Source organism: Saccostrea cucullata, unplaced genomic scaffold, assembly GCF_032062105.1.
Source record: "Saccostrea cucullata isolate Sc308-1 unplaced genomic scaffold, CSIRO_AGI_Scuc_v1 ctg6270, whole genome shotgun sequence".
Taxonomy (NCBI): domain Eukaryota; kingdom Metazoa; phylum Mollusca; class Bivalvia; order Ostreida; family Ostreidae; genus Saccostrea; species Saccostrea cuccullata.
In genome coordinates this window covers 4,687-18,515 of record NW_026937564.1, presented here as the reverse complement: position 1 = coordinate 18,515, position 13,829 = coordinate 4,687, and positions in this window count along the sequence as shown.

Sequence of the window (13,829 nt, the reverse complement as noted above, 5' to 3'; positions counted from 1 at the left end):
AAAGGTCAAGGGTCACAATGCAATTGACCCCATGCCTCTACTAATTTTAGTTCTATAGTTATAAGTTTAAATATTAAGTATAAAGAAGTTAAAGGGCAATAACTCATATAAGGGGTCATTCGATCCTTTAGTACTTATACAATGAAGGTGTGCCAAAAGACCCCCAAGATATTAGTGAAGGTTTCATGTCTTTACGGTCTACGGTTTTGAAGTAGTAGCGATAACAATGTTTTTCGCATAAGGGGCAATAACTTTTGATAGCGTCAATCTTGGGGAACAAGAATGAAATCTTTGAAATAGATTGCAGAATACATATTAATGATGCAAAGATTGATTGCATATGTTAAAAGACAAAAGATATATAAAAAGAGCTTAATTTCTCATTTTTGAATGACCTTGACCTTTGACCTTGACAAAATATTCGAGGTCAAAGTTCAAGAGTCACAATGCAATTAATCCCATGCTTCTACCATTTATAGTTTTCAAGATACAAGGTTTAATAGTAAGTATAAAGAAGTTAAAGGGCAATAACTCATATAAGGGGTCAACAAAATCTTTTGCACTTATATTATGAAGTAAGGTCTAAAGACCCTTAAGACATTAGTAAAGGTTTCGAGTCTCTAGGGTCTACAGTTTTGGAGGAGTAGCGATAACAAGGTTTTTCGCACAAGGGGCAATAACTTTTAAAAGGTTTAATTTTAGGGGACAAGAATGAAATCTTTGAAACAGTTTTAAGAGTACATATTAATGATGCATAGACATTAAGTATATGTTGAAAGACAAAAGAGATACAAAAAGAGCTAATTTTCTCATTTTTGGAATGACCTTGACCTTTGACCTTAACATGAATTTTAAGGTCAAAGGTCAATGAATCTTATGCAGTTGGTCCCATGTCTCTACAACTTCTTGTTTTGAAAATGTTAAATTATTTGTAAAATTCAAAAAGTTTCATACTTTTAACATCGAAACTTTGCATTATTAGAGATAATGAGAATTTTCAAAATTTAAACTTATAATGTGAACTCGTAAATTATATCATATTATCTAACATGTAAACATATGCAAATATTTTCCATTAAAGTGAAAAATATCTTATGCAAAAAAGGAAAAGAAAAAGAGAATACTAGAAATCCTATTATGTAAAATTGTAAATAATATTTAGTATAAAATTTTAAATTTAAGTGAAAAAAAGTCGAGGCTTATGGATAATAAAAAGAGAATACTTGTAGTCTTAAAGTTCCTGGAGCCTTTTCACCTTTTAAAGTGTTTGTCATTTTGGTTTCAAGAAAATTAAAAAAAATTCCAAAATAAAAATATATAAATAAATAAATATGCAACCAACCGGTATCGAACTCACAACTTTTCGGATGAATGGCATACGCTCTGGACAATACGTCACGAGATTCAACTTCCTGGTTGAACAAGACAGTAATCCGTACTAAATAATTTTGAGAAACACGATTGGTGTATAATAAAATTGCAGATTTTCTGTAAAAAAAAAAATTATTTGCATTGTTTTAAACTTTGAACAAATCGAGATAATTATCAAAAGCCTAGGATACAATAGAACTGCCGTTTAGTTACTTTGTTTACAAATTTACGAAAACTGTCGCGTTCAGTTTGCAGATTATGATGAACTAATACGTGACATTAGATAATCATGTCTATGTGGAGTGGTCGATACTGGATGACAGAGGACCCCTCTACCTTGCCCCAATAATCATTTGATGAACACTTCAAAGATAAGGCGTATAATAGCTGGCCTTTTCCCGTTTCCCAATATACAAGGATGAAAAAACATCAAAGTTCAGGTTAGCTAACCGGCCCTTCCCAGCCCCTGGGGCCCTTTGAAACTTTGACAGGGGATACCCCCTAAGACCCTTAACCCATCCCCAGTGAAAGATGGTTCAGGTTCCCAGAAATGGAGGACAAATGAATGCTTGAAATATGCCCCACGCACTCGGCACCACTTGGTGGAGCCACTACAGCCCCATTTTGAAGGTGGGAAATGATAGCCCCAGGACCCCTCTACCTTGCCCCAATAATCATTTGATGAACACTTCAAAGATAAGGCGTATAATAACTGGCCTTTTCCCGTTTCACAACATACAATGATAAAAAAACATCAAAATTCAGGTTAGCTAACCGGCCCTTCCCAGCCCCTGGGGCCCTTTGAAACTTTGACAGGGGATACCCCCTAAGACCCTTAACCCATCCCCAGTGAAAGATGGTTCAGGTTCCCAGAAATGGAGGACAAATGAATGCTTGAAATATGCCCCACGCACTTGGCACCACTTGGTGGTGCCACTACAGCCCAATTTCGAAGGTGGGAAATGATAGCCCTGAGACCCCTCTACCTTGCCCCAATAATCATTTGATGAACACTTCAAAGATAAGGCGTATAATAGCTGGCCTTTTCCCGTTTCACAACATACAATGATGAAAAAACATCAAAGTTCAGGTTAGCTAACCGGCCCTTCCCAGCCCCTGGGGCCCTTTGAAACTTTGACAGGGGATACCCCCTAAGACCCTTAACCCATCCCCAGTGAAAGATGGTTCAGGTTCCCAGAAATGGAGGATAAATGAATGCTTGAAATATGCCCTACGCACTTGGCACCACTTGGTGGTGCCACTACAGCCCCATTTTGAAGGTGGGAAATGATAGCCCTAGAACCCCTCTACCTTGCCCCAATAATCATTTGGTGGACACTTCAAAGAATACCGGTAGCTCATCTCTAATGGTTTCTCGGGATATAATATAAAACCAAACGTCCAGGTTAGCCTACTAGCCTTTTGCAGTCCCTGGGACCCTTTGTAAGGTTGACTAAGGATAATTTCTTGGGTCCTCAATATATCCCCAGTGATTAGTTTGTTCAAGTTGCTTGAAATGTATTCTACGCACGTGGCACCACCTGGTGTTACCACTACAGTCCCGTTCTGATAGCAGGAAACAAAAGTCCTGGGCCCTTCTACATTGCCCTAGTTACGATATGCTGGGCACTTTATAAATCATGGGTATTATACCGGCCTGTAATATCAAAAATGCTCTTGGAACCACTTGGTAGCACCACCACCACTTATTTCTGATAACGGTTATTAATTGTCTTATAGACCCATAAAAGTTGCCCTGGTATTAATATTCGAAACATACTTCAACGTAGTTTACACTTGTGTAATATTTCAGTTTACAATCGATAGAGTAACCAATTTTCAGGTTAGCTTATTGGTCCTGTCATATTCTTGAGGTCCCTGAAAGAGTTGAAAAAGGTATTCTCCTTGAAGTAGTTAACCATCTCTCAGTGCTTGTTTGATCAAGTGGACTAAGATGATTGGGTAATTTATTTCTATTTTTTCAGTTTCAAGAAAGCACATTTTTTCTTCAGGTGAGCCTTACTGCCTCCGAGTGTCTGATTTATTATGTAATTAATTTTTAGCATTAATTATCCAATCATTAGCCCTTAATTATTTAAAATAAAGTATGAAAAACAGTACTGCCTCTCAGTACTCTCAGTTCTTTGATGAATTTCCTTATTTGCTGCTAGCTTCTACGGGCTTAGTGGCTGCTGTTATTGGCTGCTAGCTTCAGCCTGGTCACGGTAAGTCAGTCTTTTGAGCGCTCACTCCATGATCGGAAGGTCTTCGGTTCGATTCCTAGACGCGATTGACTTTAGTCAACAAAAATAGTAAGCTACTGTTCCTTAGTCAAGTGCTCCACACTTGACGTGAAAGTATCTTTTTTTCAGATTTGCCAAAGGCCCAACGCCATGGAAGGCGTAAGCTCGATGAAGATCCTTGCCGCTTTATTGCCCTGACTGCCAAGTAAAGATCTACATTTGAAGCCCTTCAACTTAAACAACATACAATCTATCAATCATATAACCCCATTTAAAGTATTCTTCTTTCAATACAGCAGTGCGCAGTGTTTAGAGCGCCTGCTCTGGAGTCGCGAAGTATGGAGTTGATCCTTAAGTCGCGGGTTCGAATCCATCAGCGGGACGTTTAGACAAGTCCTCCGGATACGACCGTATAAACTAAAGTTCCGTGTAAAAGTATGTGCTAGCACTATAAAGATCCCCCTGCTTAATGGCATTGAGTGCCGAGAATAGGACGAAATTTGCAGCTTTCCGGCAAGTGGTGGCGTGTCCACATGAAGTGAAAAATTCTCCAGAAGAATACACATATAGATAAATCATGATCGGAAAATAACGGAAAATCCGTCGTCAATTCAATGTATAAATAATGGACTAACAATTTTTATGAAAAAAGTCAGTGAGCATCTGACTAAATGATCAATTGAATATGCTGACAAGGTCATTGTATCGACCATAGAACGTACGAAATAATGACTTTAAACGAGACTGCTGATATTCTTGCTTCATCAACTTGCTTGTCAATAATTTACGTAAGGGATAAGTAACGAGACATTCTCTCTGAGGACCGAAGGCCCGAGGAGGGGGTTTTCTCTAAACTATTCAACACCATCTCGTTATTTATCTTACTTAAAAAAAATTCCCTACTTTGGGCCACAAAGAAACATTTACCCATTCAATTAGGATGTAGTCCATTCAAATATCCAACTGTGACACAAAACAATTACCAAATCGAACTCACCTTTTATTCATGGACTAGTGAGCATGAAACTACATGGTGCTGATTTCATTGTAACCCTTTTCATTGTGCTGAACAGTCATGAAATCAGATTAAGAATATTTTTAAATCCAATGAAAATTAGAGAGATGCAGATAGTGTTTTAAATACTTTTTACTGAAAGCTGAAGAAAACTACAGAATTTTTATAAAAGGTAGGGAATTTGTCATCACATATCAAAAGATGATGGTTTGTTGAGGTAAAGCGTTGAATTCTTATGGAGTTCCATTCGGACAATACTTGCAATAGTGCTTAAACAGATAAAAAGATTGGCGGTGTTATGCTGAACCTGCTGTAAAAAATTCCATATCAAGATCTGCATTCAAAATAGTGTCAAAAAATAGATGAGCTGTCAATTATTTAAGTTCTTTTGGAAAGTATGCTGGAAAAGAATGAAACAGATATGAATCTCGGATAATCCGAAGGGATTTACTGATAACGGACCCTGAAATAATATTTAGCAATAAGAAGTTATGCAGTTTAAGGTAGGTCGCGGGTTTGCTTTTGTCATCAGTTTTGGTACACAAATTTGACGATTCGAGCGGTTGCTTTGTGCACATTTGATTATGACGTCGGTTACGTCACAAAGGCAACGTTACGTTGTTTCCCGCTAAATTCTCTGCAAATGACTTCAACAGGTCTGGGCGGCCTCCGTTTTTGGAGGATAGCTAGATTCAATATGGCAGCCAAATTTTTTACCATATATGGAAATCGCAATGCAATGTCGGATAGTTTATCTTCTGATGTCAGAGGATAGCACAGGTAATTTTCAAACGCCGCATGCCTACCTTTAATCAAAAAGTGCAAGCACCAGAGTACAATTAAATAAAAGATCAGACATTAAACTATCAATTGTATGTGGCGATTTGAGATTCTATGTCTAGAATTTTTACAATACGCTTTCAAAGTTGGCACTTCTTGCGCTTCATTTCTACTTAATATTTCTTGTTATTTTGTTTAATTTTTATGTTTTTTCCCTATCAGGACAAATAAAAAGGCACTTAAATGCTCAAACAATACATAAATAACATTACTTTCATATTTCTTTTAATTAAAGATTAGAGGAAAAGGAAACACAAAAGAAAACGTACTGTAAAGACAAAATACACTCTGCCTGATAATTTAAGCAAAGATAAAATAAATATTTTTTAGAGAAAATAAGAAAAAAAATCCCACTTTTTATCTGTGCAGCATCTAAACTTCCGCTAGAGTTCTTAGATGAGGCCTCGACGGGGACCATGCATTCGCAGTATATATATTTCCACGGACAACGTAAGTTTCAGTCAGATTAGTTTTGACAACGGTTAGACGCAATTGAATTTAAGTCAGTCTTAACTGATAAGGGGGACGGTCTAACCTTGCTGTAGATAGAGATTCTAAATTATTTCAGGGGTCTTAATATTTCAGTTTTATTAGATGTATACACATACAACAGTATAGAAGACTAATACAGAACGGAAAGTAGCTCCGCCCACTGTAGTCCCGTGCAGAAGAGCAAACTTCAAAGAAAAATTCCTCTACCGTCTTATTAAATGAAATAATAATGAAACTGAATTTTTCAAAAATATGTTTTTTAATAATACATAATATGAGGTTGGCTATAATTAATTTTCAGACAGGAAAGGGTCTTTAACAAAGCTTTCAAATGAATAATTTATTGACAGCAAATTACCAAAATTTGATAAAATGATTTAAATAACTATATTTAACCATCATCGTATGAAATTTAACCTTTTATTTGTTTTGGTTGAAAAATCAGAGTCCGGTACATAAACTGGGACTTGAGATGCAAGAGTTGCTGTTATTTGTTTGGTTTAGACTGCCCTTTGTTTTGAAAAGTCCGGTAGGTGGCGACACCTCCATCCTCTGTTTCTAGAGGATAAAATCTATCCTCCAAAAACAGAGGCCGCCTAGACCTGTTCAAGTCTGTACAAATCAAGTAGATTAATATATATACAAAGTGCATGTTCTTGTACTTAAACCTCTTACATGTTTTATATGTATCATTAAATTTGAGTCTGAATTCTGATGTGATTATATGTAATGTCTTGGGATTAAATTAAATACTATACCAAATGAAAGGAATAATATATATTGTAAGTGTAACTAAACTGCTAATAGTCAATCAGAATAAATCAGCGTAAAATTTATGGTATGCAGAAAGAAAGTTATCATGAATAAAAATTGCTAAGCGGAAAAGTCAGGGAAGCATGCGTATTACATCATGACTGAAAATCAGAGCCTGGGCGAAAAATATGCGTATAGTTTTCAGAATGGAAATCCTCATCACAAAAAACGTAAAATTTAATTTTCATGCATTTTCTTGTTTTTTTTTTTTTATCTTTATCAGTATTGTTGTGATCTTATGTATTTAAATCTCATGTACTCGCCTTTTGCTGGCTAATAAATTGTTACATGCATTTAAAAATCAAATTTATACATGTACAAACACCTGCACAGTAAGATCTATATGACACTGTAAACAATTTATAAGTATCATTTGTTCTATATTTTATTTTATATGACAAAAGCTGAAAGCGTAAAGCTAAATGCAAGTGTTTTACATTTTGCGTATTGAAATTTGAAATTAAAACAAATTAACAAACACAAAAGTTTAAGATTTAGGGCCATATACTATAGCTTGCGAATTATATAGAAATAGCATTGCAGGTAACACCCCCTCCCCCCCCCCCCCCCCGGCCGCTTATCCTCAGTATCGGGATATTTTCTTACAGATTTCGAATAAAGTCATCTGACTTTTGCGTTATGCCTGATATCCTGTCGACCATGAATTTCTTTAAAATACAGGTAGTAATGTTTATTTTGTCATTCGCGTTGTTGTTGCTGTACGTTAATTCTCGTGCACGAGGAATGTTTATACCGTTCATTCTGACTTTGTGTTCAGAATATGAATTTCACAACACTAGTGAAAATAAGTTGCTGGTCATACTAATATATTCCGCTATAAATTAAATGATTAATAAAATTTAATTTTGTATCTATGTCACCTTTTAAATCTTGCATATTCCAAAAGTCAAGATTTTTATACTCGTACCGTAAACGTGACTGCGTTCAACAAATGACGTTGTAGATATAAATAACGCCATAAACGCAACATTTTACCAGTATAAAAGGAAACTTTGAAATTATTTAGCAAAAAATCTAGCGAGAAGACATATTGATTTTTTTAAATTAATAGTTTTGCTTTTTACTCATCTTCACATTTCGAAATTCCTGACTAATTCGTCTACGTCTTTAAAAAGTTATTCAATCTTTTTAAAAGAAACTATTTTCACAAAATTGGCTTAAAACGTCATTTTCCCATATATTGCAATAGTAAAGCGTAAAAAAGTAATAAAAACAATACCGCGTTTACAGTACTATAGCATTAAAACTACGTAGGCAAATTTAATAAAAAATGCAGATAATATGCTGTGAATTCTAAGGAACATTATATCAAATTTTCAGGATATGTTTTCTCGTAAGAATTTTTATGCAGTAAACCCGCGACCTACCTTAAGATTCAAGTTGAAAATGGATTTTTGTGTTAAAAAAGTTATGCTTTTAAGATTTAAGACCGAAAACATTTCTCAAAGTGTGCAAAATTCGGAGGAATTGTTATTTCTGTGAGCACTGGAAGTGCATTTGAAACAAAATAAATGTGATAAATGCGAAGTTATTACGGTAATTCCGTGTGTACGGGAAACTAATTTTGATAGTGTGGCAAATTTGGAGAAATTATTTTTTTTCATATGCAATGGAAATACATTTTAAAATTGTTTTATCTCTTTTGTTTATTGTTTTATGTTTTCTGCACCTCAGTTGGGTATTTAAATATCTAACCGATAGGCAGTTAGATATTTTGAATATATACAACTGATGGCCAGTTGGATCTTCAAATATCCAACTAGTGCTGGTTAAATCGATAAAAAATATACGTAGACTTATAACAATGGGTGACGTCATAGAAGTTTTTTTAACTCGTTTTAGAAATTGTTCATACGTAGAGCATGCTCTTGCGTATCGAATCAACTGAGATATATACACTCCATATGGAGGCAGTGAAGGTACATGTATGTTGCTGCAAACGTAAGGTAAGTTGACGATAGAAAAGTTAAAGTCATCACGTTTATCATATAGCTTGGTTGTTAGATTACATTGTGCCATTAACGTCTTTATCTCAAGCTCTCCAGGATATATCGTAATGACTTAGGAATAGAGGAGTCTTAAACGTTAACAATATACAATCAATCAATCAATACAGCATTTTAAAATTATCAATTGATTTATTTACTGATAAGTATCACATATTTCTTTATGTTCCACATAAAAGTAGCATTAACTTTCATAAACTGTAAAAACAATACCTTCTTGATCAGTGTATGTACAGTTTTTGCATACAGATGAACCCAGTAAACATGTACACTCTATAAAATCAATTTACGAATTTTAAAATCAATGTAGTAATGGATAAACATGTGGTTTTATGTGTATGGACATTTATAGACATATGTACTCACCAGAACATTGATAGTGGAAATCTGTTACAGGTTTATGTGAAAGTAAATATTTACAGAGGACTAAGAGGACCGCTGATGTTATCCATCCTATTCAAAAATTTGAAAAAATACATTGATTTAGAGATTTTATCAATTTTATATAACAGCGTGAAAAATAATTATTTTCATTTACAACTTTTCAGTTGATTTGCATAAAGCTTTTTTAACTGTCACATCGAATTAATATTGTAATGTCAAAATATAATAAGAAAGCGGAACATTGTTATGTAATGCAGTTTGTATCGAAAAATCGATCAATGCTACATGCATGTAATTAACTTTTAATCAGTTTAAAGATAAAAATAAAGTGTTTATCTTTTCCTTTGACTATACAAAACATTTAATAATAGTAAAAAAGTGTAAATTGTCTTTCCCTCGCATATCTTAATGTTAAACTTAGGTATAATTTGCCTTTTTATACCCCTGCTCGAAAAGTGGGGAGGAATATAATAATTTGTATGTCCGTCTTTCTGTATAGCCATAATCCATCTGTTACGCTTTGTGTTACCTATCTATTATCCACTATTCCCCTTATACCACTTATTGAAATTTAATGACCATTTCAAAGAATCATTTTTTTTTACATATTGCCATGACTGTGCACCTACTTTTATTACTTTTTGATGGGACACATTTTTGGGGATTTTCAGAGATAAACATGGACACTGCCATTCTTTCTATAAAATTGAAGTACACCTATCTCTTATCCATAACTCTTATTATACCACTGAATAAAATTTATTGATTCTTTCAAAGATTCTTTAGAATATAATGTCATCGTGCTCATCTTATCTTACGTTTTGATCTGAAACTTATTTCGGGTCTCCCAGAGCAAAACATGACCTCTGCCATGAAAATCATGGGAGGCGTAGAGTATCATGTAATGAGCTCTATGCCCACAGTACCTCTTGGATTTTTCTATTTTTTTTTTTTTTTGCTAATTTTTTATTTAATTACTTTCTAAAAGATATTGTTTCTAGGTAGTCTAATTAAAAATGAGAGTTGTGTGTTTTTTGGACTGACTTGGTACTCATAACTCTGCCTTTTGTTAGGATGTTACGTTTTGTACTTATGCAAATGTGTTGCTATTGAACACCAATTTTAATGCCGAAGAATAAGATTAGTTTGAAATCTGTTGTTTATCATTTTTAGTCTTATAAAAACTATACATGTCCTTTTTATAACACTTTGGAACCACTGCTTTGCTTTCTTTTGCTCATCATCATGATTTACTATCATGTCTTTAATCTTGTACTGTAACACATTTGATAGATTTCAACATTTGTGACGCAAATCAATATAAAAATAATAAATAATAAAGTATTTCCATTTGGAAAAAATAGCAAAACTTCAATTTTAATTTTTGTCATTTTAAAAAAAAACTTTAAAGGGGGATGAAGGAAATATTTCAATGAAAATCTACGTAATATAATTTTGAAAGAGTCCATTGAAATATGTGCTTAACCCCAATCCCCTGCAAAAATACTTTCATGATTGTCTTTTGCGATACGAATATAATATTTCATGAATTAATCAATGGCCCACATTAGATTAATTTGTTATTTCAAAATAGTGTGGCGAGCCAAATCAAAAACCTTCTTTAACTAAGAATTTTGACATTTTCAGTTTATTTATTTATTCTGTATAGATTTTTTTCTCTGTCTTTTATTTGATGAATGGCATGTCATGTATTTCTTGTATATTAATGTATAAGAGATAGCATGACAATGACGGAATATTTACTTTGATGTGCGGAACTGTTTGAATTTTCATAAAATAATATCGTAAAATTGCATAAAGTTATAGCATAAAAATATTTATTTTTAACTTGAAAATATGCAAAGGCGCAATATTATTATGATTTGATTCCATTAAAATCATCAACATGTACAGATTTTAATCGTTATCATAGAAAATAAACATTCTGAGCAATATCTACGAAGGGGTAGCCACAGAAGTGGAAAAAAAAAACAAATTAAGAAAATAAATCAAGACTTTGTAAAATTTAAAGCATAGTTATACAGTACACAATATGAGGATCATAAATAGAAGCTCATAATATTAAGCAAGACTTACCTAATCTAGTTGCCATACTTCTCGTTTATGTTTTTTTTTAAAGAAATCTTTCAGAATAAACATGTCATATCAGGAAAAAATGATAAATAAACAATTATTTCCGTGTTTGAAAGCGAATATATTAAGGCGATTACACTTGTTTCCTTGTATTATTTAAATTATATGATAATCTTCTGTTTATGTATTGCGTTAACTGTTTATGGAGGCATTTCAATTCGCCCTAGGAAAAAGAAACAGAACGTTAAAAAAGCATAAATAGGTAGACGAGAACAATGTATACTTTCTACGATTCGTTAATACTGAATATATTTATCTATAACACTTTTTCAATAATTAATTGCCATTCTCTGTAACCACTTAAACTTCGTTGCCACGCATGGTCACCGATTTTGATGAAACTTCACCCATGCTTAGTACTTGACACCAGAAACAAATATCAAACAAAATTTCGTTGCTAAGTGTCTCGGTTGCTATGGCAACAGCCGGAAAAGTTTGAAAAATCGAGATTTTCAGCCACTTTAAATCCTGACTGTGGCTTAATAAAAACTAGAAAAAGCAAACAAACCATTCTAACAAAAACATGACACCTTGATGTCACTTATACTATGAAGAAACTTTTTAGAATATATCTCTAAGTAAGTGGTAACCAAGGGTACATTTGGAATACATTTAAAATGCTGAAATATGCTGAAAAACACTCCATATTCACTAATGGTAGGTGTTACATGCTAAAACTCAATCATTGACTTAAGAAAAACAATGAAAATGTTTGACCTTGAGTATATAAGTATAAGCAATATTATTCTATAAATAACTTTTATGGTTGCCATGGTAACACACTGTAACCATGCAAAACCAGTAACTAAGATTGGGTTAATGCTACTGTCTTGAGGAAAAACATGAAAATTTAAGACTGGCAAATATGCATCCTTAGGACCTTGCAACACCAAAACCATAAGAAAAATTGGGTATAATTGCTACTTTGTAGTGTAACCATGGAAACAAAGTACCAGTGCTTAAAAGTGAATTTTTTTCCGCTGCATTAAAAATTAAATTGCCATTTAATCTAGAAACAAATTAAAGAGCTCAGCTGGGATAGTCTTCTCTGTTAGAACTGAAGTTAAATATCATATATTGATAAAATTTGATGAATAAAACAACACTGTTGCTATGGTTACCAAGAAGGGAAAATGTTCGATTTTTTAAACTTTATATCAATATTAAACCCTGTGTGCCAACTTCTTGCATCCACTTAGAGATTGGATGATAGTCAAAATTAAAAGTCAAGTTAGCTGTTAATAAAAATCAATCATAAAAGTTTTGGGAATCTACATTTAAGGGTACGTATCCAAGGAAACAAAATATTTATCAGGTTTTTAAGCATATATTTTCTGCTTATTTCCATAGCAACGCTCTATTTAAAGAATCTAATCTGAATTTTTTGAAATGGGAAAATTTGGAGCACACCAACATCTTATAAAATTGATAATTAGTTATGAGGAAATGTGCTTTTTTTTTAAAGATAGGATCATATTTAAACATACATAGTGTTACTTTGAAGGCTCTCTGGGGCATAAAAACCTTGGCAACCATTGCCAACCAAAATGAAATATCATATTTTTTCTTGGTATGTGTTTCAAGGCTCTTTTTTCTATTATTTGGTAACATTTCATCCTATAATTGCTTTTCATTTTTACGAGTATGACTTCATAAAATTCAATGAATATTTTTTTTACTTTTGAATTCTTTGTTACCATAGTAACGTATGTAATAGTTGATTTACCAAACATGTTTATCATGCATTCGAGACATCTTACCTTCAACTTTTGGAAACAGTCATTAACAATTGTTTGCTTTGCCGCAAATGTTAACTATGGGGCTCTAAACATGTTAAAAAATGCCATTTTTCGAACTTTAAGACATGTTGCCATGGTAACTATAAAACATAGCAACCAATTTTTGCCTGATTTCAGTTCAGGGTATCAATGCCTTTTATCATAGAGAGTTTGGAGAAATTCTGAGACTATGCGTGCCACAGCTCCTATATAAAATTTCAAATCATTACATAGAATGGCTCTTAAGTAACTGATTAATCTAATCTTATCGTCGATGTAAAATATGAGATGACTTGTACATTAAAGGATGTATATCTGGATATTGTAATCAAAGTTACCCCGGATAAGATAAAGATGTTCGGTAATTTATGCAAGTATCCACAATATATAATCCATTAACTGTAAAACAACTTTTATTTGCGTGTGAGAAATTTTCGTGTTGTTCATGAGAGCCTCGTCATCGCTAATAATAATCATCGCGAATCGGTCCTTAAAGTGTATGTGTCTGTTAACAACAGATCCGAAAATACTTGATCGCGAAAATTATTCTTCGTGAACTAGTTTATCCCTGGTAAATCGCGAAATAAATTCATTGCGAATAAAAATTGGTTAACAGTATACTGAAAGCATATGTTGTTCAATTCTCGTTCTTTACATTAAAAACTGATCACATACAGCAGTCCTTATGCAACATATTTCAAACATTTTTGTT